Here is an 8,947-nt window from a genome sequence, read left to right on the forward strand (position 1 = left end):
GCAATTCTAGTCCAGGCTAGCAGCTTAATAAAGTGCATAAGTGCTGGTGAGGCGCAACAAGATAACAGCTCTTTTTGTCTTATATTTTTTTTCTTTCCTCTTTCTTTGAATTGAGGAATAAATGCTAAGGATCTCCATCCCTAAGTGGCACTTTTTGTTAGGATTTGCAGCCAAGTCTCTTCCTCTCATTCGCGGTTGTTGGCACTGGTGCTTGGCTGCAGCTTTTCACATAGCACTTGTAAACTGGAAGCTAAAGGCTGATAAATCTAATCTACGTGATAGGAAAATAAATGGAGATTATTGAAGGAAAGGGTAGTGGAGTATCTAGAATCCAGCAAGTTGCACGATCCAAGGCAGTGTGGATTTACCAAGGAAATTCGGGTAGAGCAAAGCTGATCAATTTTTTATTAGGTAACTAGAGAATTGGATGAAGAGTTTGTGCTCAATATGGGTTACTTAGATTTCAATAAAGCTTTTGATACTGGCCTGAATAGAGGAGACTCATAAACTGAGTAGCCTGGGATTGGGCCCTTATGGTGCTGGACCAGATTAGAAACTGAATGAATTATAGACAACAGAGGATAGTGCTAAATGGAATTCATTCTATGGAAGGAAAAGTAATTATCCCAGGACAAGCAGGATGCTAGTCCTCACATATGGGTGACGTCACTGATGGAGCCCTAGAGCGGGAAAACTTCTGTCAAAGTTTCTGTAAAGCTTTGACTGGCACCCAGAGTGCCTACTGAGCATGCTCAGCATGCTATGATATTCTCTGCCACAGGTGGCTCTCTTCAGTCTTTGTTTTTCCGTGCTACTGTAGGCATCGCGGGATAGGAGCCGTTGAGATTCTCTCAACACATTCTTGACAGAAAGTCAAACTTCTCTTGATATTCTCTCTCACAAGTCTCTCGGGGTATTTTCTTCACCAGCTGGTGAGTACCTCTGTCTCATTTTTCCTTCCTTTTAGGCAAGAAAACTTTTTCTCACGAATTCTCATCCCTTTTCGACGGCTGTCGACGGGAAATATGGCTACAGGTTTTAAAAAATGTCCTGTTTGCTCTCGCAAAATGTCTATTACCGATCCGCACATCGAATGTGTGCTCTGCCTCGGAGACAAACATGAGGTAAATAATTGCCCGCAATGTGCCGAGATGACGCCGAAAAGTCGCAAGACTCGATTGGAGAAAATGGAACATTTGTTCCACCTTCCATCCCCTTCGACATCATCGAAGTCGTCTCCGGCTGGAACGACCAAGCGCCTCTTGCTTAAAAAATCCTGCCCGGGACCTTTCCTCGCATTCGGAGTGATCAACAAAATCCGTCGATACTCAGAAGTCAAAACATAAGCATCCACGGTCATCGATGTCTGAAACCGCTACCCAGGAACCATCGACGGCGAAGCGGCCACGAACCAAGGAAACATGGCGCCTGGGCCTCATCCTCCGTCTTCGACACCTGATCCTCTGCAGAGCTCTGCACAGGATCTTGCACCTCAGCCTCCGCCACCGCTTTCAACTGCTCTGGCACCATCAGTTGTAATGCCGGAATTGTCTGAAATAATCAGACAAGCGGTATTACAGGCTTTCAAGGACCAGCAGTTCGTACCGACAGGCTTGTCTATGCCGATGCTCCCAGCGTCGATGCCGGTGGGCCCATCGATGTCGACACAGAGGACAAGAGACACATCGATGTGGACATCAAGCATAATAACTAAATCGACATCGATATACACACACCTGCCATCGACCTCTTCGATGCCGAGTTCAGTGTTACCGCCAGCAGTGGTATCATCGCCGAGGCGTCCACCTTCGACGTCGACGTCGATACCTATTCGAATCCCATCGAGGCAATCACCACAGGAAGAGCAAGAAGTACAAGATATAGCTTTCTTCCAGCGTCTGCTACAAAATTACCAAAATGTCATCGACACTTTGCCAAAAAAAGCAGGAGAACAAGTGCCTACATCACGGCCTCTCGATGACCCGTTATCAGGCCCATCAGGACTTCATCTACATCCAAGATCCGCCGCAAAATCCCCTTATAGGGATGATGACTAGGATTCTTGGGATGACCATGATTCAAACACGTCTTCTGAGGACTTCGTCGGAGCCATCACCACCGGAGCTGAGAAAAAAGTCCCCACCAGAAGACCTATCATTTTCCAACTTTCTTCAGGATATGGCAGACACCATACCTTTTAGGTTAACTGCAGAACAGGACACTAGACAGCATACTCTAGAAGTCCTTCAATTTGTGGATCCACCCAAGCAAGTTTTGGCCATCCCAATTCATGAGGTACTATTAGACCTCCAGCATAGGATCTGGGAGCATCCATCTACAGTTGCAGCAGTAAATAAACGGGTGGATTCTACTTATCTAGTACAAACAGCACCTGGTTTCCAAAAGACACAACTACCACATCAGTCAGTGGTAGTTGAATCTGCCCAGAAGAAATCAAAGCGTACACGCCCTCACTCCTCAACTCCACCTGGTAAGGACCACCACTTCCTCGATTCCTTAGGAAGGAAAGTCTATCAGGCTGCAATATTAAACTCCAGAATCTCTGCATGCCAGTTATACATGACACAGTATCAGAGAGACTTATGGAAGCAGATGGAGGAATTAACAAACTGTTTACCTGCACAATTTCATGAACAAGTACAGGCTATAGTTAATAAAGGCCTAGAAGCAGGGAAGCATGAGGTGAGAGCGGCTTATGATAGCTTTGATACTGCCTCTAGGACTGCAGCTGCAGGAATTACAGCTCGCAGGTACGCATGGCTAAAAGCATCGGATCTCAGGCCTGAGGTCCAAGAAAAACTTGTAGATTTGCCATGTTTGGGAGATAACTTGTTTGGTGATGAGGTCCAAGAAGCAGTTCAACAGTTAAAGGACCACACTGAAACATTACGTCAGCTGTCCCAGATGCCTCAGGATACCTCTACACAACCACAACGACGCCTACCCCGGAGGGAACCTAGGCGTTCGTACTACAGGCCACGAAGATACTGCTCCCAAACTTCCAGGAGTAGATCCTCTAGGCATCAACAACACCACTCCTCCAAACAAGACAACCTAGAGCTCCTCGCACGCAACCTCCTCCTCCGTCAGGCCCAGCGGCGGGATTTTGAAATTTCAACCAGAGAGCAAACTCAATCCCAAAACCCTCATCCACACCTGCCAGTAGGGGGATGAGTATCCCAATTTCATACAAATTGGCTCAAGATAACATCAGACCAATGGGTGCTATCCATAGTATCTCAAGGTTACAAACTAAATTTCCTCTCAAATCCACCAGAATCTCCACCGAGTTTCTTCCCACAACAGAATTCTCAACTACTTCAATTACAAGCAGAATTATCCACCCTTCTGAGAGCCAGGGCCGTTCAACCAGTGCCCCGGACTCAGCAGGGCAGAGGATTCTACTCCCGATATTTCCTCATTCCAAAGAAATCAGGAGGCCTACGTCCCATCCTAGACCTCAGAAATCTCAACAAATTTCTAAGGAAAGAAAAGTTCAGGATGGTTTCTCTAGGCACCATGCTTCCACTTCTTCAAACAGGAGATTGGCTTTGTTCTCTGGATCTTCAAGACGCTTACGCTCACATTCCTATATTCCCTCTTCATTGCAAGTACCTGCGCTTCATGGTAGGCCATCAACATTTCCAGTACAGAGTTCTGCCATTCGGACTAGCCTCTGCTCCCAGAGTATTCACCAAATGTCTGGCAGTAATAGCAGCACATTTGCACAAGGAAAGAGTCCATGTCTTTCCTTATCTAGATGACTGGCTCATCAGAAGTCAATCTCAACAAGGAGCTCTGGCTTCTCTCAGTTGAACAATTACTCTACTTCACTCAATGGGCTTTCTCATCAACTATCAAAAGTCCCATCTCACACCGTCTCAACTGTTTTCAATTCATAGGCGCAGAATTGAACACCATACTCTCAAGGGCCTTCCTACCCAAAGATCGAGCAGAAACACTTTCCCTACTGGCAAATTCGATTCTCTCAAAGAAACAAGTAACATCTCATCAGTTTCTAACCATACTAGGCCACATGGCCTCCACAGTTCATGTCACTCCTATGGCAAGACTTGCCATGAGGGTAACCCAATGGATGTTGAGATCTCAGTGGATCCAAGCCATTCAACCACTATATTCTCCAATTCAAGTAACCCACCAATTACGTTCCTCCCTTCTCTGGTGGGCAAACAAGGACAATTTGTGCAAGGGCCTACCCTTCCAACAACCAGTCCCACAAATAACGTTAACTACAGATGCATCCACCTTGGGGTGGGGAGCTCACATAGACAATCTCCAGACCCAAGGAACTTGGACACAACTCGAAGCATCCTTCCAAATCAATTTCCTGGAACTTCGAGCTATACGTTATGCATTAAATGCGTTCAAGGACTGCCTTTCACATAAAACTGTTCTGATCCAAACGGACAACACAGTGGCCATGTGGTACATCAACAAACAGGGAGGTACGGGCTCGTATCTCCTATGTCAAGAAGCTGCACAAATTTGGGCCTGGGCCCTGAAACACTCAATGTTCTCTCCGGGCCACTTATCTACCAGGCATTCACAATGTAGTAGCAGATCGACTCAGTCGTCAGTTCCAACCACACGAGTGGTCCCTGGATCCCTCAGTAGCGTCCAGGATATTTCAACAACCGACACTAGACCTCTTTGCGTCACACCTCAATCGCAAAGTAGACAACTTCTGTTCTCTACACAACCAAAAGAACCAGCCAGCCAAGGACGCCTTTGCTCGCCTTTGGAATTCAGGCCTACTATACGTGTATCCTCCAAACGCTCATAACCAAAACACTTGTGAAACTACAACAGGACAAGGGGTCCATGATACTCATAGCCCTGTATTGGCCTCGACAAGTATGGTTTCCCACACTTCTAGACCTCTCGATCAGGGATCCAATTCGCCTGGGTGCCGCTCCCACTCTCATAACTCAGTATCAGGGTCGGTTACGTCATCCCAACCTTCAATCCCTCTCCTGACAGCATGGATGTTGAAAGCTTGATTTTACAACCACTCAGTCTTTCATCCAAAGTATCTCAAGTGCTTCTAGCTTCACGCAAACCTTCCACACGAAAGAACTATTCGTCAAAATGGAAAAGGTTTACATTCTGGTGTAGGTAAAAGATTATTGATCCTTTCACCTGCCCCACAGCTTCTCTATTAGACTATTTATGTCATCTTTCAGACTCTGGTCTTCAGACTTCATCTGTTAGAGTACATTTAAGTGCAATCTCAGCTTACCATAACAAGATAGGAGATGCACCTATATCTGCACAACCTCTCGTCACTCAGTTCCTGAGAGGCTTGATGCATCTAAAACCACCAATTCGGCCACCAGTCACAGAATGGGACCTGAACCTGGTATTAACAAGACTCATGCGTTCTCCTTTCGAACTCATTGATTCCTGTGATATCAAATTCCTTATATGGAAGACTATCTTCCTCATAGCTATTACATCAGCTAGAAGGGTGAGTGAGTTACAAGCACTTGTCACGTATGCACCCTATACAAAGTTCCTACATGACAGAGTGGTTCTTCGTACACATCCAAAATTCCTCCCTAAGGTAGTTACGGAATTCCACTTGAATCAATCCATAGTTTTACCCACATTCTTTCCAAGACCTCACTCTCACCCAGAAAAAACGGCCTTACACACCTTAGACTGCAAGCGTGCTTTGGAATTTTCATAAATCGCACTGCAGTCCACAGGAAATCCACTCAACTTTTTGTTTCTTATGATCCAAACAAACCAGGGAAAGCAGTGGATAAGCAAACTTTATCCAACTGGCTAGCAGATTGCATTCAGTTTTGCTATGAAAAAGCAGGCCTTCCTCTCCAGGGGCGAGTAAAAGCACACTCAGTAAGAGCAATGTCAACCTCAGTAGCACACTATCATTCAGTGCCAATCCTTGACATATGTAAAGTAGCAACATGGAGTTCTCTTCACACCTTTGCAGCTCATTACTGTCTGGACAAACAGGGAAGATAAGATTCTGCCTATGGACAATCTGTCTTAAAGAACTTGTTTCCAGTTTAATCCCAACTCCTTCCACATCCAACCTGCTGTGATCTTTGGCTGATTCATTTCGACGACAATTCTTACTGTTGCTTCACTACAAAATGACTCAGCCTTTAGCTTGCTAATCACCCATATGTGAGGACTAGCATCCTGCTTGTCCTGGGATAAAGCAAAATTGCTTACCTTGTAATAGATGTTATCCCAGGACAGCAGGATGTAGTCCTCACAAAACCCACCCACCTGCCCCACAGAGTTGGGTATTTTACATTTTATTATTTTACTTTTTGCTAAAGCTTAATGCTACATACGAGACTGAAGAGAGCCACCTGTGGCAGAGAATATCATAGCATGCTGAGCATGCTCAGTAGGCACTCTGGGTGCCAGTCAAAGCTTTACAGAAACTTTGACAGAAGTTTTCCGTGTCAGGGCTCCATCAGTGACGTCACCCATATGTGAGGACTACATCCTGCTGTCCTGGGATAACACCTATTACAAGGTAAGCAATTTTGCTTTAGTGGAGTGCCCCAGGTATTGGTTCTGAGGCAGGTTCCATTTAATATCGTTGTGAGCGATATAGTGAAGGGGTTAGAAGAAACAGTTTTCTTTTTTGCAGCTGACACTAACATCTACAGTAGAGTAAACATCCCTGAGAGAATATACAGAATAAATAGTGGTCTAACAAAGCCTGAGCTGTGGTTGAGTGCTTGGCAGTTAAGATTCAGTGCAAAAAGTGCAGTCGTACATCTGAGGTGTAGAAATAAAAGGTAGCAAAACACGATGGAAGGGATGAAAAACTGGCAAGCACCGGCTAGGAGAGCAACCCCAGGGTGGTTGTGTCTGTGCTCGTTAACAAAACAATGTGAGGGATGCTAGAGTGCCTAGAGAGAGCCATAACCAACAGCAAAAGGAATGTGATAGCTACTGCCTCTGTAAGGATTACTAGTGAGACCTCACCTAAAATATTGTCCAAATCTGGAGGCTCAAAGCAGTCCAGAGAGATGCCATCAAAATGATGCAAGGTCTGCACCACAAGTCATATGAACCTAAATAAATATATATCCTAGAGCAGTGCTGCAGAACCCAGTCCTTGGGGCGCACCTAGCCAGTCAGGTTTTCAGAATATCCATCATAAATATGCATGAGAGAGATTTGCATTCACTATGCCCATTGTTGGCTAAATTTTCAAATGCCGGCATGCATAAAAACAAGGAGATATGGTGTGGATTTTTAAAGGGCCCAGGCCACGCGCATCTCTCTGTGTATGCGCCAAAGACCAGCTAGAAGCAAAAGAGGTGGGGGTTGGGGCAGGGACAGACTGGGAGGGAGCTCTCCTATCCCCCTACCTACTCTTCCTCCCTTTCCCCTCTCCTTCCTGTCCCCTAAACCTATCCCATCTACCTTAATTTATTTATTTATTTTTTTTAAATTTTGGAACTTACTTGCTCCCAAGAGCAATGAGGGTAGATTGAAGTGGACTGGGAGGGAACTAGGAATGGCCCGATTGTGCCACCGTGCATATTTTTTAAAATCAAACACCCCTCATCCCCTTTGTGTGCGCACCTATATAAAATCAGGCGCACATGTGCACGCGGGTATCATATTTTATAATATGCACTTTCCTGTCGTGTAGCCAGATGGACTCAGAACAAATGGGTATAGTATGCTCGTGCTAGCAGTTGGAGACGGATCTGACGTCAGCACGGGTATATATACCCCCACAGGAAGCGTAGCAACTTAGTAATTTCCGTCTCCAAAGCAGTTTGGAGAGCCTGCACGCTTGCTGAGCGTGTTTTCCAAATCTACTTTTTCTTTTCTACTTACTGAAACTTCTACAGCACGAGCCCCGCACTCCTGCGGTGATACCTTAAGGTCCCTCCCCCAGTAGAGTTTCCCGGGGTGATTTCCGTGATCCCCCGGAGGTTTAAGTCCTTGGTCCGGTGGCCGAAACGCGGCAGGGACACAGCCCCCGGGCGAGGTTCGGGTGAGTCTTGCGAGGCGCCTCGGTCCCAGCGTGGACGAGGCAGCGGGTGCATATCCTCAAACGCGGCGGTGAAGGTACTTAACCTCTCCCCCCGCAGCCGGAGACCGCCCGGGTTCCAGCCAGGAAGCGCCGAGGATCAGGTAAGGTGTACGGCTTTTACTTCTGGTCTCCGAGGACGCGAGGATCGGCGGCGTGGCACGCCGTGGAGGGCGCCATTTTGTGGCCTTGTTCAGGTATTGAGCGCCCGAGATAGGCGCAGATACTAAGCGCATATTCGATTCCTCATTGTGCGTATATTGTAAGCGCATGTTGAATACCATTGAGCGTGTATTGCTAACCGCTTATTGCTGAGAGCATACTGAAAAATATTGAGCTTGTATTGCTAACCACTTATTGCTGAGAGCATACTGAAAAATATTGAGCGTGTATTGCTAACCGCTTATTGCTGAGAGCATTTGAATGACATTGAGCGTATATTGCTAGCTGCTTAGTGCTGAGAGCATATTGAATAACATTGAGCGTGTATTACTCACCGCTTATTGCTGAGAGCATACTGAAAAAAAAAAAAAATATATATATATATTGAGCGTGTATTGCTAACCGCTTATTGCTGAGAGCATTTGAATGACATTGAGCGTATATTGCTAGCCGCTTATTGCTGAGAGCATATTGAATACCATTGAGCGTGTATTCCTGACCGCATACTGCTAAGCGCATATGGCATATCATTGAGCGCATATTGCTGCCGCATATTGTTAAGCGCCTGTTGTGTTAAGCGCATATTGCTGCCGCATATTATTATGAGCGCCTGTTGTGTTAAGCGCATATTGCTGCCGCATATTATTCAATTGAACAGAAAGCCTCAACATCTTCAGCGGGGGCGCCTCCGGCCTCAGGCATTAAAGC

The sequence above is a fragment of the Rhinatrema bivittatum genome, chromosome 7, assembly GCF_901001135.1.
Source record: "Rhinatrema bivittatum chromosome 7, aRhiBiv1.1, whole genome shotgun sequence".
Lineage (NCBI taxonomy): Eukaryota > Metazoa > Chordata > Amphibia > Gymnophiona > Rhinatrematidae > Rhinatrema > Rhinatrema bivittatum.